Source organism: Macaca nemestrina, chromosome 15 (assembly GCF_043159975.1).
Source record: "Macaca nemestrina isolate mMacNem1 chromosome 15, mMacNem.hap1, whole genome shotgun sequence".
Lineage (NCBI taxonomy): Eukaryota > Metazoa > Chordata > Mammalia > Primates > Cercopithecidae > Macaca > Macaca nemestrina.
Genome location: NC_092139.1, coordinates 4591510 through 4618690, shown reverse-complemented (window position 1 = coordinate 4618690; position 27181 = coordinate 4591510). Strand labels below are relative to the sequence as shown.

The 27181-nt window shown below is 41.3% G+C and overlaps 1 long non-coding RNA gene across 11 annotated transcripts in view; it reads left to right on the top strand.

Moving 5' to 3' along the window:
* Window positions 1-27181, top strand: part of LOC112424728 (uncharacterized) — a 264486-nt gene that overhangs the window by 142714 nt on the left and 94591 nt on the right. For 8 of the 11 annotated variants that reach the window (XR_011613196.1, XR_011613189.1, XR_011613187.1 and 5 more), the window contains 4 exons: window positions 2725-2857; window positions 4222-4295; window positions 5704-5891; window positions 12902-12980. This is a non-coding gene — a long non-coding RNA (uncharacterized lncRNA). The remainder of the gene's footprint in view (window positions 1-2724; window positions 2858-4221; window positions 4296-5703; window positions 5892-12901; window positions 12981-27181) is intronic. The other 3 variants (XR_011613190.1, XR_011613188.1, XR_011613191.1) reach the window with 3 other exon arrangements.

The window sequence follows — 27181 nt, the reverse complement described above, 5'->3', positions numbered from 1 at the left end:
TTTTCAATAAATGGAGTTTCATTCCTAGACCTACTGATGGAATGAATAGAGTAAAATTCAATTTTAGGATTTTTGTTCCAAAACTCCTTACAGCTAGGGGGCATAGATGTTAATCTCTGAAATGGGTGAGTTTGCTTTGTCTTAAATTGTGTACTGCCAGGACATATGATGTCAGACAAAATAGATTCAGGCATTGATTGCCGGGTGAGTTTAATTGATCGCTGTTTCTTTCTGCTTGACTAGAGACTGAGGTTTGCTGATGTTTCTGCATGTCTAATATAATTTCCATTTGGTATTTGGCTTGCTTATATAAAGGAATACATATTCAATTGAGTTGAGAAAGACCAGACCATGGTTGTTCAAAACCCTGGGGATGTGGCTTATGCTTGTTAGCACTTAGTCTTCTCTGGTTTCTACACACAGTTTCATTGTGACACCAAGCTCCCTGTCAACTTTCACCACAAAATAAGTACAAAAATATTTACATGGGTGTAAAGACTGATGGTTGCCTTAACATTTATGGCCAGTGCAGGGAAATAACTCATTAGAAGGATTAGAAGACCTGGGCCAATTTAAAATTATTTATAAATGCCGGATTCTAATGAGCATTCCAACCACAGTGGGTGATAGTAAATTAATGTAAGCAAGGTTTTTCTTCTTTTATTTACTTTCTCAAATCTCAGTGGGAGGCATGTACAGTAGGGGCCTGTTGCTCCCATCTCAAGTACAAACATTTCTTTATGTCTGTGGCGAAAGTGGGGATCTGTTATTGGGTCATTTCAGCCCATCTCAACACATGCAGGCATCCAAGTGTGTGTGTGTGCAAGATGAAGACAAGCTGCATTCCAGAAAGAAAGTTTTCAGGCAAATGGCTTCTGGACCAATCATCAGTTATATCAGGACAAACAGGACTTCTTCATATTGAGGAAGCCCACGCACTTGTCAATTCCCGAAGCTTCCAATACATTGACAAATGAACGAATCTTGAAATAGGGTTATAAAAATTGGATATATTTATATTCTCTTCATTGAAGAAATTTATGCTTTTTACACAGTCAAATGCAGTGACTAAATGCGTGATCTTACTTGAGGATACGCCTAGCAATTGCTCCCTGGACATTTGTGAGTATAAGGCCAATACCATGAAAGACAGAGGGCAGAGGAAGAGGGAAGCTGGATTTTAGGCTGTCACTGAGCCACTGAATGACTCCTCACCTGAAATCCTCAGGTAGATGCCCTACTGCTGTACTCTTCATAGTTGAGCCAATAAATTATTTTCTAAGTCAGGATGAGTTAGGTCCTGGCTCCTTGCGGTTGAAATCATCCTAGCTGATGCGGACCTGCTTCCTCCCAGTGCCTCCACCCTTTAACCACTCTTAGCACTCACACAATGCTGAGGCTATCTTCATTTAATTGAAAGGTTAATTATAGGTGGAGGTCTGTTGTAGAATCTGTGGTTATTTTGGTCTCTGTAACAGTAAACAGGTTTGACAGTCCTCTGACTGACTTGACTGGATGGATGGATTGTTGATATGACATAATTCTAGCGATTAGCTGTCAATCCTTTCATCCTTAAAGATGCTGTTTTCTCATCTCTTTACACTGGTTTGACAATTTATACAGCGTGAAATGCTTTCCTATGCATTATCTCATCCGATCATAAATCCACGCTTGGAGTTACAGAACAGACATTTTCTGCTTTTTCAGTGGAGGAAGCTGAGGCAGCAGCCGCCCCAGGCCACCCTGCCAACATAAACATAGAATCCAGGGCTCCCCATGAAATGTGTGTGACCTCCCTGGCTCCACATGGATGGGCCAGTCTAATCAGTGTCTGCATTGTTGGTCTGCATTAGACTATAAGCGACTGAACACAGTGACTCAGACCAATCCAAGCAACAAGGATATCCATGGTGCTGTGTAACAAGAAACCCGGAGTCAGAATGGGGTCTAGGCATGGATGTCAGGCTCTGGAGCCTTTATCTGCATTTTTCTGGGCTCGCATTGCCTTTGAGGGATTGGCATCATCCTCCAGAGATGGCAAGGTGGCCACAGTTGATCCAGGCATTATCTGACTCAACAACGTCCAGGAGCAGGATCTCCTCTTCTCCGGTTCTTTATTGGAGCCTGGAAACCTTTTCCATAAGGACATGCGGCAGACATTTCCATTTTATCTGCACTGGGTCCAGGCCCACTCCCCCATCAGTCATTGAAGGGGAAAGGGAGCCCATAATCCTCTCAAAATTACCTGCTGATGAGAATCAGCTGTTAGATAGTGAACCACAGTAACCCCCACAGCATGGATCTAAAATGCACTGACCTAGAGTAAGCAGCAGTTGAAGAAAATTGGTCTGGACATGGTGGATGGCTGCTGTCACAGCCCCTCATTTGTTCATGTCTCTCTGTGTCCTGGCATTTGTGTCAGTGTGGTCCCCTCTCACACTGACTCAGAGCCTGGCCAGGGGACTTGTTTAGGTCAATGAGAAAAAATCAAATGTCACACAAAGGGCTTGTCTTCTGTTCGCTCTTGGGAACTGTTATGGACTGATTGCATCCCACTAAAATTCATAGGATGAAGCCCTAACCCTCAATGTGACTATATTTGAATGTAAAGCCTTTAAAGAAGTAATTAAAGTTAAATGAGGCCGGAAGGGTGGGGCCTACTCTGATAGGACTGTGTTCTCATAAGAGGAGGGAGAGATACCAGAGACCACTTCCTCTCCACAGGCTCACAGAGGAAAGGTCACGTGAGGACAGAGTAAGAAGGCACCCATCCACAATCCAGGAAGAGAGGCCTCACTGGAAACCAGTCCTGCTGGCACCTTGATCTTAAATTTCCAGCCTTCGGTACTGTGAGAAAGTAAAGTCCTATTGTTTAAGGGCCCCCCTAATTGGCGGTATTCTGTTATGGCAGTTTTAGCAAACTCATGCAAGAACTTTACAACCATTTCCCGAGAACAAGCTTGGGCAGGCCTGCTGGGTGATAAAAGACAGGACACCTAGGTACCTTCATGGCCTCGGCCTGCAACCAGCCAGCCTGTGGGCAGGCATGTTAGTTCAATGACCACCAGCTGACCACAGATGAGTGCGTCTAGTGAGACCAGTAGAAGAGCTACCTACTTGAGCCAAGTCCAGGTTTCAGACACACACAATTAAAAGCCAAATGAATGCTTGTTTTAAGTCACTGAGTTGTGGGGAGGTCTGTTATTCAGCTATAGGTGATGGACACATGTAGGCTATGGAGGTTTTCAGCCACACACTCCACTGAAACAACTTGAGTTGCACATCCTTCTGTTGGTCTGATTGGGAATGCAATTTGTTGACACTGTGGGTCAAAGCCATATCGACAGGGATCAGGTAGTCAGGCAAATGAGCAAGGCAGGTTGCATAGAAAAATACTCATCAGGCCCTTTTAGTTTGAGTTTTATTTTACGTATTTGGATAAATATACAGATACAGAAATAGCCACATACCATAGGAAATCAACTGTCTAAGAGAGGGCCGGATGACAACTGGTACACAGGGTCTCAAGGATGGGGATTCAGTCGGGAGTGGTGGGGATGGTGGGGAGCTGGAATGAGCATGCCACCAACAGGGACAGCCACTGTTCCGCTCCAGGCCTTGTTGCCAGGTAGGCATGTGGGCCCAGGGTTTTGTTATGAGAATTTCAAAGTTTTCAACAAATACCAGAAATCTGGATTTTTATGTAACGTTTTATATTTTTAAAACACTGATTCACTCAGAAGTAAAATACTGAACAGGCCAAATAAAGCTCATTTTAGGCTAAACTGCCACTTTGTAATGTCTGCTATGCACAAACTGGCTAATAGTAGAGTCAGAAGTCAGTAAACTACCCTGATGTCAAGTGCCTGGTTTGGCTGAGTTTTTCCTTTCCTGATTGTTTGGGATTTGCATATTTATAGTATACAGATGCAAATGAAAGACTTTGTAGAAAAGTGGGTCCCGAATCCAAAATATAATAGACAGGAAATAAAACAATGAAAAAAATACAGTCTTTGATTGCAGGTCTTTCTGCTGCCAAGCTCAGAGAAAACAAACAAAATGCAAAATCCTAGTATGGGTAAACCCAGTACAAAAACTTTTTCAAAATCAGAAAACAAATAAGTGGGGGTTTGGACCTTTGCATTCCAAAATTATTCTCAGCCAGATGGTGAATTTCTTGAATTAAGTCAGGGACCAGATTTTATTTATTTTTGTACCCAGGGCAGCTGGAAGCATCGAATCAAGTTTAAGTGAATGAATGAATGAATGAATGAAAATTTCACATGGATTTATAGGTAATTAACATATGACGCATGTGTTGGGGAGTGGCCCTGTGTGCGTTACCACCACGCCCTTTGGAGTCAGGAGACGTGGCTTTTTTTCCGACCTGCTCTTCCATTTTGGCCACATTAGTTATGTAACCTCTGTGTGTCTCCATTTCTGATGTGTGAAGTGAGGATAATAAAAAATGCATACCTGTTAGTGCTGTGAAGATGCAATGAAACCTGCCTGTAACTGTACTGCATGGCCTGACATAGAGCTCTTGTCCAGTAAATGTTTCTAAGGTGGATGCCTAGTTAGTTTTAAACAGTGGATTACCAGGGGAGTGGGCGGGAGGAGATGACACCTACTTAACTGCTCTTCGGGGACACGAATTTTGAGTCCAGCAGCCTGAATTTGGACTAGCTTATGCCAACACATTATTTCTATGGATTCTGTGAGAATCAGCTCAGGTCACCTCTTGGGCAGAGGTCTGAGGAATCTGGAAAGCAACCCAGTGCTGTTTCCAAAGCATTGTCAACAGCGATGAGGCAGATGCTGCCCTTGGGAATGATTCGTTGCTACACAATTGGCCATTTTCAGCAGCACACAGTGATGTTGTAATAAGGAGATAAAACATGTGAGTCCACAGCCGGCCTTTTATAGGGTGTTCGATGCATCCCAGTTGTTCTTAAATAAGCAAAGAGAAATTGCATCCTCTAGGCCGGTGGAAGCTTGCGGCTTTTCATTTTCTGCCTCTTTTTGGGTATTGTTGCTTTCCTTTTCACTTTCCTCTAATAAGGGATGCTGTCTCTAGAGCAAAATGAATGCCAACCTTATGCATTTCTGAAGGGAGAACTATTGTAGTTGGAAACTACTGAATAATTCTCAGAGTATTATTTTGTCATTATTACTCAACCTTTACTATCATATTCCTGATGTTGACTGGGACCTCCTGGTCCTCTGAGGCGACAAGGTCAGGGCCAGCTCCTATCACGTCCCATATTTGGAAAGGCAAAACCCTGCACTGAAATTTCTCCTCTCTAGTGGGCAGCAGGGTGAGCGGTGGCTCAGAGGGTGGGAGCTCATTCTCTTGGTTTCTTTGCATCCCAGGGGACACCCGCCTTGCCTGTGGGCTATTGTGCCCCACATTGAGCCAGATGGAAAAAATCTTTTTCTTTACAAATCATAAATTGGCCCTAGTCACATATAAAGTGTGTGAAAACAGAAACCTTAAAAAAAAAAAAAAAAAAAAAAAAACTAGAGATAAGAATGATGAGAATGAGGGGGAAAATTTGTACTAGAATAAGAAGAAAAAGAAAAAAAGAAGTTCAAGTAGAATAGTTAGGTAGTAATGCTGTTGTTAAAATGCCCTTTGACCACCCCCAGTCCTTTGCCAGGGAGTTTCTCTGATTCATTCCATGTTTCTTGCTCCTCCCTCAGATTTTTCCTAAAACTCCAAACTCTCAGGGTATTTGCAACCTCTGCAAGGTCCACACTGCAACCTAACAACAAATCCATGAAGACAAAGCAGGCAGCAAGGCACCCCTTCAAGAGCAGTTGAAGTTACAAGAGGAATCTTTTATTTCTGTTATGTTTTCAACAATCACATTTGCTGGTTCATTAGTGAGGTGAGCATATGTCCTGGCTTATGCCTGTTGTTCTAGTGTGATTATTAAGAATGCCTGTGGGCACTGTCCAATTGTCCCACTTTGGATCATAAATTAAATGGTCACTCCATATACTTGCTTTACTCATTGCTTATCTCGAGTGGCACTATACAATAGATATATGATAGAAGTCAAATGCGTAATTTAGATTTTCTGGTAGTCCTGTTAAAACACAAAAGGAAAAAGGTAAAATTACTTTTAATAATATACTTTATTCTCCTGCCTCAGTCTCCCAAGTAGCTGGGATTACAGGCACCTGCCACAACACCTGGCTAAATTTTGTATTTTTTAGTAGAGATGGGGTTTCATCATGTTGGTCATGCTAGTCTCGAACTCCTGACCTCAGGTGATCCACCCACCTCAGCCTCCCAAAATGCTGGTTGTAGTGAGCCAACATGGTGCCACTACCCTCCAGCCTGGGCAACTGAAAAAAACAAATATATATTATACTTTATTATAATCTCAAAAAAACATATTATACTTTATTAAACTAATATATCCAAAATACTATCACTTCGACATGTTGTCCATATAACACATGTTTTACCTTTCTCTTGTAGTAAATCCTTGAAATCCAGCAGAGTGTATATTTTAATTGTGGCACATCTCAGTTTGGACTAACTGCATTCCAAGTGCTCAGTAGCAAAATGTGGCTATTGGCCACTGAATTGGATGCTCAGATCTAGGTCCATATTACTCATTTTTATAAATGTTGTAATGGTGCAATGAATAATCGCAGAATAATCACAGAAGGTAGAAGCTATAAAATTGTATTTTGAGAGTGGGGAGGGGCACATAAGGACCTCTTTCCAAAAGTTGAATATCTTGTGGAACTTTAATGTCTTGTGGAACTTGTACTGTAAGATCAGTACAAATGGCATAGTGTTAGAATAAATTATTGTATATAAACTTAAAATGTCAATATATACTTAATGTACAAGGGGACTTCAAAACGTTCATGGAAAAATCGAATTAAGAGATAAAAATAAAGAATATAAACTTTCTTAACATAAGCTCCATTAAGGTCAAGATGCTTTTGTAAGCAGGAACACCAACCATTTAGACCATCCCCAAAGAATTGAGGGTCCTGGGAATTTAACCATGTCAATTCAGTTCTTTTTCCATTATTAACTGAAGAAAAATGGGTTTCCTTTACAATTTTTTTTATATTAGGAGACCAAAAAAAAAAAAAAAAAAGTCAAAAGCAGCCAAATCAGGTCTGTAAGGTGCATGCCTAATGATTTTCCATCAAAATGTTCCCCAGATTGCCCTTGTTTGAGGAAAGGAATGAGCAGGAATATGCTCGTGGTGGAGAAGGACTCTCTGGCTTTCCTGGGTATTTTTGCTGCTGACACTTTGGTTTTCTCAAAACACTCTCATAACAAGCAGATGTTATTGTTGTTTGGCCTCACAGGAAGTCAATAAGCAAATTTGAGCAGCCCAAAAAGCTGTTGTCATGACTTTTGCTCTAGCCCAGTGCACTTGTATTTTGACTGGGTCACTCTTGGTAGCTGTTGTTTGGTTGTGCTTTGTCTTCAGGATGGTACTGGTAAAGCCATGTTTCACTTCCTGTTACAGTTCTTTAAAGGAGTACTTCAGGAGCTTGATTTCACTTGTTTAAAGTTTTCATTGAAAGCTCTTCACTTGTCTGCAGCTGATAGAGGTGCAACAATTTTGGCACCATTGAGTGGAAATTTGCTCAAATATATTTTTTCAGTCAGAATTGTGCAAACTGAACCAACTATGGTGTTGGTGATTGATTGCACTGTTAATTGTCAGTCCTCTTCAATTACGGCATGAACATGATGCATATTTTCCTTGCAGATTAGGGGTGTGGTCTCTGCTGCTGCAGGCTTCGTCTTTAACATTGTGTTGTCGCTTCATATAATGAGTTATGCATCTGTAAATTGTTGATTTCTTTGGGGTGTTGTCCTCATACATTTTTTATAAAGCATCAATGATTTCATGCTCTTCCACACAAACTTCACCATAAACTTGACGTTTGTTCTTTTTTCACATTTAGCAGAATTTATGTTGCTCTGAGAGGGGCTTTTTGCAAACTGTTGTCTTATCCTTCTTAGTACTTCAAACTGGATCCTATTCAGACATGTTATAACAAGTTAGTATGAGTTTATTTTGGTGCAAAAATTGAAAATTTTCAAAAAAAATTACAAAATTTTTGAAATCCACACACAGTTTTTTAATAACACATATTTTCCAAGATTTTTTGAAGCCATCTTGTATATTTGATAAATATAATAAGAAAATTAAAAGAAACCATTTGTAAAATGTTAAAGTAATCAACCTCATGTATCTGTCGCTCAACTTCAACACTTACCATTCCCTGATAACCTCGTTTTACGGGTACTCCTGCCCACTCCCCAACTAATGGTTTTAAGATTTACATGTATCTCTAAGAGATAAAGATTCTTGTTTTTATACATAGCTACAATAGTATTTAAAGTATCAATAATTCCTCAATTTTATTCACTACCTAGTCAGTGCACAAATTTCCCCAGATACCTTATAAATTTTTCTTTTACATTTAGTTTGTTCAAAACAGAGTCTAAATAAGGTCCATATGTTGCAATTGGTTGATAAATTTCTCAATATTTTTTATCTGTATTTTTCCTCATCTCTTGTAATTTACTTGTTTATTAGTCCTGTGGAGTTTTTTTTGGCAGTTTGGATTTTAATGCTTGGTTCTCTGGGGTGTTATTTAATGTTCCTCTGTTCTCTGTGCATCTATAAACTGATAGGGCTAAAGGTTGGAGGAAATTCAGAATAGAAACTTTGGCCAAAAGGTTTCATAGGTAGCATCAAAGGGTACATCACATCTGGATGCTTTTTTCTTCTTTTTGAGTGTGTGTGTGTGTGTGTGTGTGAGAGAGAGACAGAGAGACAGAGAGAGAGAGAGAGAGATGGGTGGCGAGAGGGACAAAGGGAAGAAAAAAGGTAGAGAGATTGAGAGATGGGGGGGAGGAACAGAGAGAGGAGGCAGAGAGAGAAACAGAGACATTAGATCAACCATTGTTGATCACTGCGTAAGACCTTAACTCAATACGTGTGACAACATTAGAATGCCCTTGTTCTGTCATTTCTTTCTCATTTGTTTGGTGGAACATCTCTGTCAGAATACTTCTTCCAATTCAAGTCCTTGGTTACTCTGAGGTATAGTTTGTATAGGACATTTAGGATAAAAACTTAAATCTTTCCCCTTTTATTTACTAATTTTCAAAATAACTTCACTTCCTGGCATTCTCCAGAGATGACCAATCAGTTTTTATTTTCTTTTTGTTTTCGAGGTAGAGGATGGTAGTATTAACTTATAGGTTTGAATATGTTTGATATACTTCAATGGACTGTGATTATCTCTGGCCAGTGGGAGCTGCTGCAGGTTGATTGTGGCTTTGTCTGTTGTCGGGCATGACACAATGTCTAGGCTAATCTTGTACATTTCTTGACCTACAACTTGCACTCAGCCATTTCCCCATGAGGAAATTGAACCTGAGAATAGCATCAGCATTAAAACTGGGGTTGCATTATTTAAAACTCTTTTGCTTGCAAGTAGCAGGAATTCCAACCCAAACTGCCCAGGCATGGTGTCATTCATTGGCTCCCATGATATAAAGAGCTAGGACTGGATTTGGGGGCAGGCTGACACAGGGGCTCAAGCCCTCCATGGGAGCTGGTGTCTCTCCCTCCACTTCCCTGCTGCATTTCCTTTTGGTGGCTCCAGGGGAGATATTCAAACTGTGTAGCCACCAGGCACTGAGGAACCAGAAGGAACACAGGCCAAAGCATCGAGGGCTCCTGGAAGACCCCTGCTGTGCCAGCGTTACTTCTTCAGTTGCTGCATTGTGGGGAGATACAGGAGGACCAGGGGAGGGGCTGGGGCGACAGGTGGTAGAGGGATAACTTGGAGGGCCTGAGGCCAGTGGCTATTTGCCAGCAAGTATGCAGGTATTTTGACAATTTAACAACCAACTCAGTCTCTCCAGGGCTACCTAGTCTAGTTGGTTCCATTCTCTGACCTGCTCTTTGCTCATGGTGGCCAGATGGCCATACTCCTCACGTCCAGCCAGGAAAGCCAGGGCTAACCCAAGTCCAGAGAGTCACTTGGATGGACTGAGCTGGACCATGTGCCCGAGAATGAGCTGAGTTGATTAACTTGTCCCAGGCTCCATTCCAGAAGCTGGGGCCAGAGCTGCACATGTACCAGGACTGAGCATGGAGAGGTGAAGACCATAAACAAAAATTGGCGTTATGGCCAGGGGAGGGGGTACCAACTGTGGCAGGACAGCACCGTGTGCCCACCACAGAAGGGACAGAGGACATTTGCACCTCATGTTAGTTTCAAGGTCAGATTTGCTTTTGTGTTTTGTTTTGGTTGCAGAATATTAAGAATGTTAGGCTTCATATTGGTGTAGAGGTAAAAATTGTAGATGTTTTCAACACCTTGCCTTCCTATCTCATCAATTACACTAATCAGTGTGATTGAAAGAGAAGCAGTAGGAAACATTTTCCAACGTGAATTGAAACACTAACAATCAGGACTGGTGTATAATTTGTGGGACCTAATGCAAAATGAAAAGATGGATCCCTTGTTCAAAAGTTATTAAAAATGTCAAGACAGCAATGGCAGAGTAGTAAACCTGTCGGGTCCTGTGTGTTTGCACAGCATTGCCAATAATATCCGGTAACAGCCCACATTTCTTTCCTTAAATAGAAAGATCAGACAAGAAGCGCCCTAAAATTTCAAGTGCTGAAATATCTATATGTTCTAAGGTTCAACCTCAATGTGGTGTGCACTCACCATTGTGCACATTTAGTGCAGTGGTGAGGAGGCCAGGGTCTGGCCTCTTAATGCTTCTGTTTTTCAGTTCTCCCCACTCACTAGCTGTGTGGCCTTGGGCCAATGACTTCACTCCACCTCACTTTATCCTCTCCCTCTGTAAAATGCGAGAAGAACATGATCTACCTTGTGGGATTGTTTTAAGGATTTGATATGAGATATGAAAATAGTTTGAAATGAGATCATGGAAATTAATGTACTTAGAATGGGGCTGTTAGAGAATGACCACACTACATAGGCTTTGGCTGGTATCTCAGTGACAAATGTTCTTGTTGTTATACCTACGGTGTACATACACAATGTGTCATACATGTAGGCATACTGCATGTGATGCTGGAGCACGCCCCACACACGTGCTTCCCTGTCTTGCCTGGCATGTAGTTGAGAGAGGCATGTGTGTGCTTTATCAGCTTGCTTGCTTAGATAATTTTTTCTGAGTAAAATGGAAAAAGCACTGAATTTTTTAAATGTACAACTCAAAGTGACAGCCTTCTTAGGCAGTAAAACATGCTCAAGGAAATTATGCACAAAAATTGCGTGAGAATTTATTCGAAGTTCTGCACAAACACAGTTTAACCTGTGTTATAATTTGGTATATATGACATTTAAGCATGTTGCTCTTTATTTTACAGGTTTTTTGAAAATAGTTAAAATGCATTTTAAGAAAAAGAAATTTGAATACAATCTTGGCAGAACCCTTGAACAAAGGGTCCTTGGGACCCTAGGATATGGGGTCCCCAGAGAAAGGCTTCACAAGTTAGTTCCTTACAATGGGCACCTGCTTTTTATTATTAAACAGTAAAAAGAAAATCCCTCCCCAAACCCAAACTTAGTTGAAACTTCATCTTAAAATAATGAAATGAAACTAGGAAGATATGTTTATCTTATAATTAATATTTACATTATAATCATAACTATAAGCTAATTTTAAAATAGAGAAAGAGTAAACCAAGTTGACTTCCTCCCAATTTTTTTTAATTGTGGTAAAATATATGTAACATAAAATGTACCATTTTAACCATTTTTTAGCATACGGTCAGTGGCATTGAGAACATTCCCATTGTACAGCCATCACCTTCAAATATCTCCAAAACTTTTTCATCATCCCAAACTAAAGCTCTGTCCCCATTAACGAACAACTCTCCATTCCCCCTTCCCCCAGCCCCTGGCAGCTGCCATGCAACTTCCCCTCCCTATGTATTCGACCACTCTAGGTACGTCATATAAGTGAAATGACACATGGTGGTCCTTTTGTGACTGGTGAGTGTTATTTTTTGTAGAATTTTCCAAACCAGGTTGTATGACAGCACAATAAAATACCCTTCCCTTTCTGCTTGACTTTCACAGAACTATCAGGAAGAGGACATTTTGGAGAGTCATTCAAGGGCTTCATTCTAGGGCTTCATCAATTTTGCAAGAATATTCTTTAAACTTTTATGTAGAAATGAGTTATAGTAACGTATTACTTGAGCACAGTGCATGTCTTCTGTATTCAGCCCAGTGAACTTTCACATCCGGGTGCTTTCAGATGCAGATCTAGAACATTGCCACCTTCCAGAGTCTTCTCACATGATTCTTTGCAGATATTAACTCCTCCCCACCCACACGTGTCCGCTGTGCTGACTTTCCTTACCTCAGGCTAGTTTCCCCTCTTCCCCAACCTCATATAAATGGAATTGTTATCGTGAGTGCTTTTGCGTCTGGCTTTTCACCCAGCCTGTCTGTCATCTGTGAGGCTCATCCTGGCGACTGTTCTTTGCAACTCACTCATTGTTATTTCTGTGAGCTATTTCTTGCTATGCATGTACTATCATTTATTTATCCATTCCTCTCCTGATGGAGCTTTGGGTTGTTTTAACTGACTGTTATAAAGATGCTATAACCACTCTGCCAAGAACGTTTCTTAATTCAAATTATTTTTTCTTTGAAAATGTCTGCATGGTCACCATTCTCGTAAGTTCTCTTTTCAGTTCTTGTCTCGGCCGAAGAATCCTCTTGCGAATGCCTCTGTACAAGACTCTGTTTTCCAAAATCACAGTTATCTATTTCATAACACCATACATCATTTGTGAGATCTTTACACTTCCTCTGAAACCAATTTGTCTTGTCCTTTTAGATGCTGACAACATGAGCCTCCCGTGGTGGGAACGGGCTTGTGAAGGCAGTGCTGGGATGCACCAGGGCAGGAGCTACAGGTGAGTGGGCGGGGACATTTGAAAGGGGCTAATTTTCTCGTGGTCCTTTATAGGGGGGATGTTTGTATGTTACGACAGCTTTCTTCCCTATGCAACTCTGTAGCTGGGGTTGAGTGCACGTAAACTCAGCTAACAAAATCCTCTTGCATTTGGTTTCAAGTCTATTGCTCTCTGCAGAATCCCCAGGCCTGCCACTTTCCTGGCACATCTTCTCAGCCTTTAGGCTCAGGCTGCAGTCTTTGATTAGTGGTGCATGTATGTGCGACGGGGACAGTTGTCACTGAAATTACAGACAGCTGAATGGTGATTTGAATTGTATGAGCATTAAGGCCTTCCTTAAGAGAGATATGCAAAACCCACGGTTTGATTCTCTTGAAGCATTGGGAAGGCCTGTATAGATAAATCCCCTTGACATAAACACAGCGGGGACACTCTAAGAACCTAATTTTAATGAATATACATTTTGACTTTCCAACTGCAAGGGAATGATGGGAGAAGATTTGTTTAGATCTTCCTAATTAATAGCCCAGGTTGACTGTACTTTTCTGTTTAATGTAACTGATTTCATCTCATTAAGAGACAGGTGGAAATTGGATGCATTTTCCACTTCCTGGTAAGAATATCTTCTTCTTATAAGCTAGGCATAAAAACCCATCATGGCCTGGGCATTGGGACTGCTGTGCTCTGGGTAGAGCCACATTCAGAAGTCCTTGTCTGTAATGAAATGGGATATTTTTCTGTACTTAGTTCATAATCTTTGGGCAGCATTTGATCATTTGAAAAAAGTCACACCATTCACTTGATCAGGAGGCATCTGTAGGGAATGCAGGTTGGGCCTGAGTCCTGTTGGCCCAGGAACAGGTAGTTGTGGCGTCAGACAGTTTTTGTTGTTGTTGTTGTTGTTGTTTGAGACAACAGCCCAGGCTGGAGTGCAGTGGCACTATCTTGGTTCACTGCAACCTCCGACTCCCTGGTTCAAGTGATTCTCCTGCCTCAGCCTCCCGAGTAGCTGGGATGACAGGCACATGCCACCAAGCCCAGATAATTTTTGTATTTTCAGTAGAGATGGGGTTTTCCCACGCTGTCCAGGATGGTCTTGATCTTCTGACCTTGTGATCCGCCCACCTGGGCCTCCCAAAGTGTTGGGATTACAGGTATGACCCACTGCGCCCGGCCTGAGGTGTTTTTTAGTCAGGTAATTGAGGTGTTTCCACCACGATGGAACCTCTTGGTGGCTGAGAGGGACCCCGCTGAACTCTGCTGACCAGTGGGAGAGCACGCTTAGTGCTTAGGAACATTAGCACACACCTTGTGAAACTGATGTTTTTATGGTCAAAAAGGCTTGGATATCAGCACTTCCATAAGATACAGTGGACACTCAGACCCACATTTACTCCCGGTGACCCCCCGATTCTGTTCCTTGGTGCTCCGTGTCCCCAGCTCAGCCGCTCCGGGCTGTGGCTTTCTGCTCAGCCGTTCTCGTTCTGTTACTGCTGTTGTTGCCTTGGAGTGAGAAAGGATATGTGTCTGCACACAGAGGAAGATGAGAAATGTCATATTTCTTTATGTTGTAAAAGACTGAATTAAATATGACTCTCAAGCAATATCCTGGAAGGCTGGTGGGAAATTCAATCTCAGACATTTTGAACTTCCTTGTGCCTTCCTTTTGGGGCACAGACGTTCTGGAGGTTTTGGTGAGTTCAAGGGTGGCTGTGCTGGTCTCCATCTCTGGTACTCGCTGCTGATGACCTTGCGTGTGCTGTATCATTATCTTGAAAGATGCTTTTATCTCAGTGTTTTGAAAATGTTTATTTTCCACTGCGCTCCAAGGGTCTCCCAGTGAACTGATGGGTGTTAGTTCCCAGGTGTGGGTCTTTGTGGAGGTTGTAGGCCCCATGAGGCAGAGGACCACACCTGTCTTAGTCACTACTTCGTCTCCAGAGCCTATAACAGCGCCTGGTTCCTAGTGTCCAATAATTATTGAGTGATTGATTTAGATGGAGAAAGCCTCAGGGGTAACTGAATCAGGAAGTTTAGGATTTTAGGAGTAATCTGGATACAATTCCTTCTGGACGAATAGACAACTTAGGTAGAGAAAACATTGTTGAAATGCGCTTACCTTATTCAGCAGAAAGAGACCTGAGGAATAATAAAATACTAGAAAGAAAATCAATAAAGAATTATCAGTCGACTTTCTGCAAGCAGTGCATTTGTATAATTTATTACTGGATATATAACAATATGATCTCTTTTAAAATATACTTAGTATAACATACATAAATGTACATAAATAATACTTTGTGTAGTTAATGGGTCTTTACCTACTCAAAGGAAGAAAAAGAAGGTTTATCAGCATCTGGGAAGCACACTCCTGCCCCCTCCCAATTACAGCTTTCTCAAAATCTAATCCCTATCAGAAGGTCTATCATTAGGAATTAATTCTGATTGTTGAACTTTACACACAATGTGTACACAGTGTGCTTTCTTTTGTGTTGGACTTCCTTCACTCATCATTATGTGTGGGAGATTCACCCATGTTGTGTGTGGTTGTAGTGTGTTCATGTTCATTGCAATGTAATATTCCACCAAAGAAGAAGATTTATGCATTATACTGTTGAGGGCCATTCGGGATGCCTACAATAAATAACAATGCTGTAACATTTTTGTTCCTGTTTCTGGTGGATTCATGCAAACATTTCTATTGAGTGAAATTCTTTTTAGGAGTGGAATTACTGGATAACTTAGATCACATTCCCCAGAAGCAGAATCTGAGATGTGCAAGTGATTTATAGAAAGGGTGCTCTCAGGAGGAAGCTGGGAGGAAGCAAGGGAAGGAGGAGACAGTGTGGGAGAAGCTATACTATATATGGATTCAGGTAGAGTCCAGGGCAGCCTGATGCCATAGGGAGCTCTGGGGGGTGACCAGCACCACAGCATTGATCCTCTGAGGGTTTTGGTATCTTTGCATCAGCCGGGCATTGGCTGGGTGTCATCCCAGAGGGGTGGGGATAACATTGTGAAGCATCTGTATGCATGATGGCTCCCATCAGCAAAATCATTCTCTGGAAAACGTGTGGGACCTCAGCAGCTAACCCTCTCAGGAGCTGGGACATTGGTGCCCTGGCTCATAAAATGGCCTGGGTGGGTCACCAAGGGTATCTGCTACACTGAGGCAGGGAGGAGCCAATGGCCAACATTAGCAGGCATTGCTAGTGTTTGTGTGGATAGGAACACCTCGAGCATCATAGGAGGGTTTCTGTTGTTCCAACTTTTCACCAACACTAGGTATTGTCTGATTTTTCATTTTAGATATCTTTTCCATTGTTCCATTAGCTCATTGTTCATTAGCTCATAATGTTCCATTAGCTCATTTGGCTAATAAGATAGAGTGGTATCTTCTTTTGACTTTAATTTGCATTTTCCTGATGACTAACAAGGCTCCCTTTCCTTATGTTTATTGCCGTGTGTTTATATTATTTTAAGAAGTGTCTCAAGAACTCTATATTAGGTCATCTTTAATTGGGTCATCTGCCTGTTTCTTGTTGTGGGGGTTAATTATCTATTTTGGACAGTAGTCCTTGTCAGATATTTGCTTTAGAAATGCCTTCTCCAACATTATGGTTGTCCTTTTTAATCTTGTAGCATGTCCTTTGTTCAACAGAAGTTCTTAATTTTAATGAAATCCAGTGTCATCTTTTTCCTTTTATGGTTTGTGCTATTATGTGCCCTATTTCAGGAATCTTTGTCTGCTCCAAGCCCGTGAAGATATTGTCTTATATTGTCATCTAGAAACTTCATTTTAATTTTCACCTTTCATATTTAGAGCACCAAAGTTTTGGGAATAGATCTTTGCCTGTAGTGTGAGGCCATATCTCTTTAGTCATAAATCAAAGAACCCTATGTATGGTCTGTATCTCATTTTTCATTTTATTGACTGTGTTTTCTATTCCAGTAGTTCTCAACCGGGGGTAAATTTTTCCCCCACCAGGGGACATTTTACAATTTCTGGAGATGTTTTTTGTTGTCACAGGTATGTGCAGGGGCTGCTACTGGCATCTCATGGGTAGAGACCAGGGATATTGCTAAGCAACCTCCATTGCACAGGACATTCCCTAAAAACAAAACAAAACAAAAAAAACACCCAGCTCTAAATGTCAGTAGTGCTGAGGTTGGCTAAGAAACCTGGCCTGTGCCTGCACCAAGGCCACAGTGTCTCACTGGCTGTGGCTCCACAGTCACCCCCTGCTTTGGGTCCTGTGACATGTAACTCTGTGATTCTTTCCAGGCATACTTGGCACTGCTTTTGCTTTTTTTTTTTTTTTCCAAGTAAATTTTCGAATAATTTTGTTAGTGTCTTAAAAAAAAAAAAAAAAAAAAGAAAAAAAAAAAAAGCCCTGCTGGGATTTTTATGGGCTTGCCTATAATCTATACATCAATTTGAGGAAAACTGGCACCTTTCCATTAAGAACTCTTGCAATCCAACGAACATGATATATCCTTCCATTTACCTAGGTCTTTTATATTTTCTATGGTGTTTTTTTGTTTGTTTGTTTGTTTGTTTTTCTTTATAGGAATTTGGCAAGTCTTCTGTTAGATTTATTCCTGGCTTTTATACATTTCTACTGATCTTGTAAATACTATTCTTTACATTTCAGTTTCTAGTTGCTTGTTACTGGCATTAAAATGAAATTACTTTTGTGTATTGACATGCATGTAGCAGTGATGCTGAATTCTCTTAATAATTCAATTAGTTTGTGAATTCTTTTGGATTTTCTACATAGTATTAGATATGAGAGTCTTATCTTTTTCTTTTCATGTTTTATTATATTGATTGCTTGCTTGCTTATTGTCCTGGTTAGGAGCTCCAGAACAATTTTGAATAATGGCTGTGCCCAGGCTGGTTTTGAACTGCTGGCTTTAAACGATCCTCCTGCATCAGCCTCCCACAGTGCTGGGATGACAGGCGTGAGCCACCATACCCAGCCTTGTTTTCTGTTTGAATATATCCTATGTCTTCATTTATATTCTTTCATTCTACTTCAGGTTTTTTGGTTTTTCCAAATGTAATTTCTTGAGATTGATAGTGAGACAATTGGTCTTTCAGCTTTCTTCTTTCCTACATAGGCATTTAAGACCAAAAATTTTCCTCTAAGCATGGCTTAGCTGCATACCACACATTTTGATACGTTGATATATCATTGAGATGTTGATATGTGTGTGTGTGTGTAAAATGTTTTACATGTATTTTAAAAGTATGCAAATTCTACAGCTATTGGGTGAAGTGTTCTACACATGTAAATTAAGTCAGGCGCGTCAGGATGCATGAATCTTCTGTATGTTTCTCTGGCATTTTGTTTGCTTATTCTATTCCTTAGAGAGGTGTGTTAAAATCTATCATACTCATTGTAGATTTCCTGTTTCCTCTTTTATTCCTATCAAGTTTTGTCTTATATATTTTGAATGTGTGTTAATTAGGTACATGCAAATTTTAAATGATCATATCTCCCTGATATATTCTTTTGCCATGATGAGACATCCCTCTTTATTTCTAGTAATGCTCCTTTCTTTAAAACAGATTTGCATATCAGCCTAGGAAACCACCATTCTTTTGATTACTGTGTGCATGCCTTTTTTCCCATGTTTTAATATTCAGCCCGTTAGTATCCTTATGTAGAAAGTGTGTCTCTTTTATATCATGCTTTAAAAAAAAATCTAATCAGACAGTCTTGCTTTTTAAACTGGAGCATTTAATCCATTTACATGTTATGCAAGTACTAATATGTTTGAGTTTATAATTTTGCTATTTGTTTTTTCTGTTACCTATTCTTCCCTTCCTTGCTTTCTTTTATATGGATCAATGTTTTCATGATTTTATATTCTCCCTGTTTTACCTTGTTATACATTCTTTTGCTATTATTTTAATAGGTAAACTAGAAATTATAACATGTATTCTTGAGTCACTACAGTGCCTCTGTCTGATCTAATTAGCACTTTTGCCACTTCCCAGACAATTCAATTACCCTAGAACACTTTAACTTCATTTAACCCCTTTACCATTTGTGTTATCAGTGTATTTTATTTCTCTATATATTTCAAGAACCACAAGACAGCATTGCTCTTATGATTCAATACTCTGAACAATTCTTGAGAGAGATCCATATATCTACATACATTTTTCTGTTCTCCACATCTTTCTGAATTTCTGTGCAGGATCATTGTATTATACCAGTAGATACCTCTTTAATATCTTAGTTAGGACTGCTAACTTTTGTTTGTCTGGAAATATGTCTATTAATCTTCACTTTTGAATGACATTTTCACTGGACATAGAATTCTAGGTTGGATATTAGTTTCTTCAACCATTTTAAAGGTGTCATTGTTTTTTCTACTGGATTCTACCATTTCTGTTGAGAAGTTAACTGTAATGCTTACTGTTTACTCCTTTGCAAGTAATGCCTCATGTGGCTTTTCTCCTTAAGAACCTAAGTGTGGCTACTGTCACACAAGCTTTAAATAATTTTTTTTTTTTTTTAAAAGGGAGGAGAAAAAAAGAACCTAAGTGTGGCTTTCTTTTCCTGTATCCTACTTGTCAGTTTTATTGTTACTTCTTTGTGATAAAGTGTGTGTGTGTTTTTTAAAATCTGGTTGCTTTGTAGTTTTTCTTTGTCTTAGATTCTCAGTTATTTCATTAAGATATCCCCCAGGGGTGGTTTTCTTTTTATTTAAACATCTTAGGGTTCATAACATTTTTGAATATACAGTTTTATAATTTTATCAGTTTTAAAATATTCTTGACCATCACCTTATCCAATAGGGCTTCTTCCCACCTTTATTACTTCATCTCTTTGGGGACTGTAGTTAGTATGTATATTTAGTATTATAATCACATGTGTATTTTCTATCATTTTTCCCCTTTTGCACTTCAAAGTGGATGTTTTCTATTCTATCATCCAGCCCATGAATCCTCTTTTTAGTTCTCTCTAATCTGCTGTTAGACTCATCTACAGAGTATGTAATTTCAGTTACTTTATTTTTGAGTTTTAGGATGTCCAGTTTCAGTTTGAGACTCTAATTCTCTACTAAAACTCCCCATTTTCTTATTTATTTTCTTGTATATATTAACCATAGTTCTTTAAAAATCCATACCTTATGACTGTAATGTATGGCTCATCTATGGATCTGCTTCTGTTGTCTGCTTTTTCTCTGTGTCTTACTTCATGGTATACATGCTAATTTTTGAACTTTTTCTTGACCGATGGTGCAGAGCCTCTCTACGGTATTATAATCTTCCAGAGAAGAATTTTATTTTATTTGAGTTTGTATCAGGCAGTTATATTAGGGGAAGACCACTCAGGCTAATCAGAATTAGTTTGATCACTTCAGGACTGGGTTTCTACTCCATAAGACAGGGTCGTTTTCCTTCTATTTGCCCCTTTTCCCAGTAAAACTTCAGTTTTACATTTTTAGGCCTGTAAGACTGCTGAAAGCTGTGCTTAGTGTCTCCGACATCTAGAACTGCTTTGTGCTCGTCTTTCTAGCCTTTCACTAGTCCCCACTTACACACTGGCAAATATCTCAAGGGGAAAACCAGAGTAGAAATGCTGGGCTTGTGTCTCAGTGCTTGCGTTCTCTCCAAGCTCTTGGACCTATGTGTCCTGGTAGCCATCATGTCCTTGAATACAACCTTTATCTCCCATCCCTATAAATTGCCAAAAGCTCTGCTCAGCTCCCACTTCATGCTTGGTTTTCTGCTCAGGTTCTCAGCCTTTTGCCCATATAACTTGCAAACTAAATAAACCTCGAAGTGAAAGCAATGTAGAATACTCGCCTCATCTAAATATGTTTTCCTTTTCTCTGGGATCTTGGACTATCTGCCTTCGTTTGGTAGACCTTTCTCTAACCTTGAAAATAACACAAGCATGTAAAATTCACCTTTTTAATATATATCTTTCATCCAGTTTTTGTGTGTGTATGTTTGCAGCAAAAGATTTGTCTTGCTGTAGACTAGTCCTTTATATCATCAACCAGATGACAAAATATGTATCTTAGTCACTTGATTGCCTATTATAAAATAACATGATTTGTATTAGTTTTTGTTCTAAGCAACAAAAAAGCAAAGATTGTTTTTGTTCTAAGCAACAAAAACTGACTCTGGTTAACTTAAACAAATTATTATTTTTTTTAAAAAGGTGCCATCTGGGATTGGCATTACCATGACCTTCATTGTGTATTGAAGGCTCTGAGGCTCTGGAAGGTTGAGTAACAGGCCCAAGGTTGCAGAGACAACAGGGAGTGGTGTAGGGATCCAAACTGATGCTCCCCAGCTCACAGATGCCTTTGTGTCCTGCTACTCCCCAGTGACAAGGTAGATTCACACACAGCTCTAAGAAATAATGTGGATAAATCTTGCCTACCCTTCATTCAGCTTTCCTCAGTCTTGCAAAACTAGAGTTACAATATCAAGACAAGGATGTTGGCATTGACACACTCAACCAACTTCATTGATATGGCACCAATTTAATGTGCACCCTGATATAGACCTAATGTATCCCCTCAAAATTCCTACATTGAAATCCTAACCCCAAAGGTGATGGTCTTAGGAGATAGGGCTTTGGAAGGTGATTAGGACATGAGGGTGGGGCCTTCATGAATGGGATTAGTGCCCTTATGAAAGGGACCCCAGAGAGCTCTTGTGCCCTCTTTTCTCCATGTCAGTGGCAGTTTGCAGCCTGGAAAGGGTCCTCACCAGAACCAGGCTGTGCTGGCATCTTGATCTTGAATTTCTAGCCTCCAAAACGGGGAGAAAAAATGTCTGTTTTTAAGCCACCCAGTCTATAATACTTTGTTATAGCAGTCCTAACTAAGACAGATCCATTTATATGTGTGTGTATGTGTGTGTATATATGTATGTGTGCATGTATGTGTGTGTGTGTGTGTGTCTGTGTGTGTGTATGTGTTTGGGCTCAGAACGTGATAGAGTATGGTACCTTGGCGTGTCATACTCATGCGTATTTTTGAGCCGCAAGAGACAGGAGAACCTGAGAAACAAGAAGGCCTCTGACTTTGCTCCATCCTCCTGTCTTCTGCCCCTCTTTCTTCCCTGAAGCAGGTTTTAGAAACTAGAATCCTTCTTACCCAAAGCAAGCAATGACACCGAGAAAAGTCACTCTTACCTCTTCCCTTCTCCCCTGAAGATCCTCATTGTCCTTCCTCATACCTGGGGCAGAAGGTGGGGGAGGAATGTTTTGCAGAAGCACAGAAAAGAATCTGAACAAACCGGCCTTGCTGAAGATCCCCCCAGATTATTACCTTTGGATCATACCCATTTTGTTCCATTCTACTTCTCCACAAATTAAAATTTTCATCACACTTAGCATAAAAATGCACAGTTTTCCCTGGGTCTTTGAATATTCATTTCTGGAGGCCTGTGTCACATTCACCTTTATAAAAATAAATGTGTTATGCTTTCTTCTGGTCATCTGCCTTTTGTTACAGGGTTGTCAGTCAAGACCCTTGCAATGGGTGAGGAAAAGGTACTTTTTTTTCCCTACACGTGGGTGTGCAGTGCCCTGTAATTTTACGCCATGTGTAGATTCTCGTGAGCATCACTTCAGTCCAGAAAGAGCAGATTCATCACAAGGCCCCTCGTGCCACTTTGCCATAGTCACACCATGAGCTTTCCTCCTCAAACTCTGGCAACCATGGATCTGCTCCCCATCTCTACAATTTTGCCATTTTAAGAAACTTATATAAATGGAATCATGTGCTATGGAACCCATTGAGATTGGTGTTTTTCACTCAAGGTAATTCCCTTGAAATCCAACCAGGTTTTCTCATGCATCAGTAGTTTGCTCCTTTTCATTGCGGAGTGGTATTCCACAGGGGTTTCCTTTCAGGATTGCACAAGATACACTATGTTGAAAGCTTAGCATGGTGACATTGTGTGTGCCTACTGCATAATGGGACATCCTGTAATGGGAGCTGGAGCTTTTCCTCTAGGCAGAGACATGATGTAATTTTAAAAAATTGAGTTCAATTGTACATGCAACTTTAGGACAGAAGAGATCAAGTTTCCCTGGACTAAGTGTTCAGTTATGAACGATATTGGAAGGCTGAATTGAGATGCCTCCTTCTCCTGCAGAACTTAGAAACACTGGCTTCAACAGGGCTTTAAGAAATAGATCAACACAGAATTCCCCAGATGAGAGAGGCAGAGCCAGCTAGGGAGGGAGACAAAAGGCTGGCTGGGACCTGGGTGAATTTATTAACAACTTCAAGAGGAGGTTGTGCCATTCAAAGAAGGTTTGCTGTGCTCAGGAAGCTGTGTATAAATCCCACTGGCAAATACTGGAAGTTTCATTTGGAACCTCTCTGAGGGGTGGAGAGAGCTTTAGCCATGGAGGCAATCTGGCCAGAGTGGCAAAACCCATCAGGTGAGGCTGATGCATCTTCCTAACCAAGTGACATTAAACATTGAACACCCCTACCTTTTCCTGTGTCTATTCCAGGCTCCCCAGACTATCTGCTGATTATTTGTGGTATCCACATAGTCTGCCTGCAGGGAGATAATGCAGGAATCATAGGGACTTTGAGCATCCTGTGCTCAGCATGAGTTACTTCTCATTCTAAAATCAAACAAATGCACTGAATACAAGTTGGCTTCTTATGCCTACCATGCAGGGGCAATCTTTTCAATCACCATGATAATTACAGGACATTTTGCTGCCATTTATTGAACACTTATTAGGCACCAGGCTCCCCATGAAGCCCTCTGTGCGTATTATTTTGTGTTAATCCCCATGCCAATCCTATGAGGTAGGATTGAGAGAGGGGATTAACAATCCACAGTGTGCAGGTGGTATCACTGGGATTTGAATCTAGGGTGGATTTGATGCCAGAGTCTGTGTTCTTGACCATCAAATGACAGAGATGAGTTACTGTAAGTTAAAAATTGGCATTTGGAGCTTATACTTCAGCTGTAAAAACTTGGCATATGTGGGGTTGCCATTGTGAGAAGGATCAGCTCTTGATGTGCTGGCAAACCAGCATCTGTAAAATCTGCGACCACAGCCTGAACCAGGGCACATTTGCAGGCTAAAGAGGACAGTAGAAATCATGATAATGTTGTATAACAATGATGGGGGTCATTGTTTAGAATGAGCTCTGTTTTAGGCGCAACAGGCCAAGCAGACCAGAATAGATTTGCCCATGCTAAGTGCCATGTAATCAAACTGACTCATATGGACCAGCTTTCCAAAAAACAGGAGATTCCCAGCAGCAGTTGGAAGAAGCCCCATTTGTCTGAACCAGCATGATACAGAAGTTCCCTCCATTTTGACCTTATAAGGAAAGTAACTTGTAATGCCCTATCTACTTTTTATTCCTTTTTTCAGCCATAAAGGCCATCTCCTTTTCTCACCTTACAGGATCTTCTTTCCAAAGCTTTAGATGGAATGCTGCCTGACACATGACTCACTAATGAAAGCCAGTTACATCTCTAAACTAAATTGGCAAGAATGTTATTTATTTATTTTTTTTAACAACAGTAATAAGAGGAAGAGTAGAATAGCTAAAACTTAGTAAATGAATATTTGGGTCAAGTGCTGTTCTATGTGCTTTACACATGTGAACTCATTAATCCTTAAAACAAGCCTTTGAGATAAAAACAATGGCATTAGCTGCATTTGGAAGATGAGGAAATGGAGGCACATGGGGGCGAGGTAACTTCGTGACTTGTCCAAGTCATACAGTAGTGAGGAGCAGAGCTGGGATTCAAACTGGACAGCCTCCATCCAGAGGATACATACTTCACTGTGGATCTATGCCATCCCCTCCGTTACACAGGGCCACCATGGAGGAGCTCTGTGCCTCCTGTGCTAGCTGCTGGCCTGGCCATCCTTCAGGGGGAAGGGGACACTGCCAGGCTCTTGTTGCAGAGGAGAAAGACTAGATGCCTTGCAGTGTCTGGGAGGATTTCCAGCTGCCTCTTCTCAGGTGAGAAGGAATCATTTGACCTGTTGAAATGAGTTTGGGCCAGTGAGGGTTACCCCAGTCACAATCTCTGGTTAAGCAGAAGAGGATCTAGTGAGAGCATGAGAAGCCTGCTTGGGAAATGGCAAGATCAAGGGCAGAGCTAGGGTCCAAGTAGCAGGAGCTGGCACCAGGCATCTCAACTCAGTGTACCTGGTGGGAATCAGGTTAACTCTTTTCCCTATCTTGTGTCATCTTGGCTAGCAGTCAGAATATCTGGGGGTTGGTGGAAAGAGAGCTCATGAGATTGCTCCAGCTTGAGTTCCAGTGCCCCTTCACCCCAGCGCTGCTAAGCAATGAAGCAACGTCAGGGCATCTTGACTTACAGCCAGTAAACAGCTGACCCCACCAAACAATGGCAGGGCACCTTGACTGACAGCCAGCCTACCCCACTAAGCAATGGCCGGGCACCTTGACTGACAGCCAGCCTATCCCACTAAGCAATGGCCGGGCACCTTGACTGACAGCCAGCCTACCCCACTAAGCAATGGCCCGGCACCTTGACTGATAGCCAGCCTACCCCACTAAGCAATGGCCGGGCACCTTGACTGATAGCCAGCCTACCCCACTAAGCAATGGCCGGGCACCTTGACTGACAGCCAGCCTACCCCACTAAGCAATGGCAGGGCACCTTGACTGATAGCCAGCCTACCCCACTAAGCAATGGCCGGGCACCTTGACTGATAGCCAGCCTACCCCACTAAGCAATGGCCGGGCACCTTGACTGACAGCCAGCCTACCCCACTAAGCAATGGCTGGGCACCTTGACTGATAGCCAGCCTACCCCACTAAGCAATGGCAGGGCACCTTGACTGCCAGCCAGCCCAGTGCACTAAGCAATGGTAGGGCACTTGACCTATAGCCAGCCCATCCTACTAAGCAAAAGCAGGGCACCTTGACTTATAGCCAGCCCACCCCACCAAGCAATGGCAGGACAGCTGACTTACAGCCAGCCCACCCGACTAAGCAATAGCAGGACAACTTGACTTGTAGCCAGCTCACTCCACCAGCAATGGCAGGATACCTTGACACGGAGCCAGCCTACACTACTAGACAATGGCAGGGAACCTTAACATAGAGCCAGCCCACCCCATCAAGCAATGGCAGAATACCTTGACTTATAGCTAGCCCACCCAACTAAGCAGGGCATTTTGACCTCTAGCCAATCCAAGATCATACACAGTGGGAGAGGGACAATTTCCCGAAAGGGAGATGGGCATCGTGCAAAAAGTAGGGAAACAGATGTTGGGGTAGCCCAACCCAAGCAAATCCCCTAAAGAAGTGTGTGGTCCACAGCCGCCACAATGGGTAAAACAGAGGAGAGGCAAGTACTTTGGGTGGTGACTGCAGAAGAGGAGAAACAGTCCCTAACCTTCTGCCAATTTACCTGTTAAAAGTCCCGCGTCTCTTCAGTGGGTCCTTGCAGTCTCTAGGAAAACTCAATTTCCCATAAATGATGGTTAAAACAATAAAATAATTTCATCAAACTTGGGCATATTAAATTTGGCTATCTTTAAAGTGGAAAAAAGTCTGGAATCATCCATTTTCCCTCTCATTACCTTTAATTTCCTTGCCATCATTTTTTTAAAAACCAAGTTAAATCCATGAAAAAGTCAATGAAAATCAATGGGTCTTTATTGGACATGTCACACAATGTCCCTTTAAGCAGAAATTGCCCTAAAAATTGCCCAAGAATTTACCTCCAAAATGGGGATGTCTCTAAAAGTTTAAGTGCCAGTTTGTCAAAAAGAAAGGTAAAAGGAGATGAAACAAGTTCAAATGTATTTCAAAAGGAAAAGACTTCAAATGAGAAGTTTCCAAATGATTCCTTTGGTCCTAAGGATAAGATATTTGTGCAGAGTAGTTGGCTGGAGGTGCTGGTCCCTAGACACTGCTGTGTGGAGGTGAGACCTGTGGGTGCTTGAAGAGAGAGAATGCCAGTGTGCATATCTGCATCCAACAAGGACAGGGACCCACATATTTTATTGGGAGCAGTTGCTTTTAATTTTTGTAAGGCTTTGAAATTACCAAAAATGGGATGCTTTTGCTCATGATGAAATGGCTAAACTTTGCAGTGAAGGTGTTCTAAAGTAATATTTCTGAAGAGAATGGACGGAGCAACCCCCGCCACAACCTGCCCCTGCAAGTCTTGCTGAGTCTTCTGCACAAAT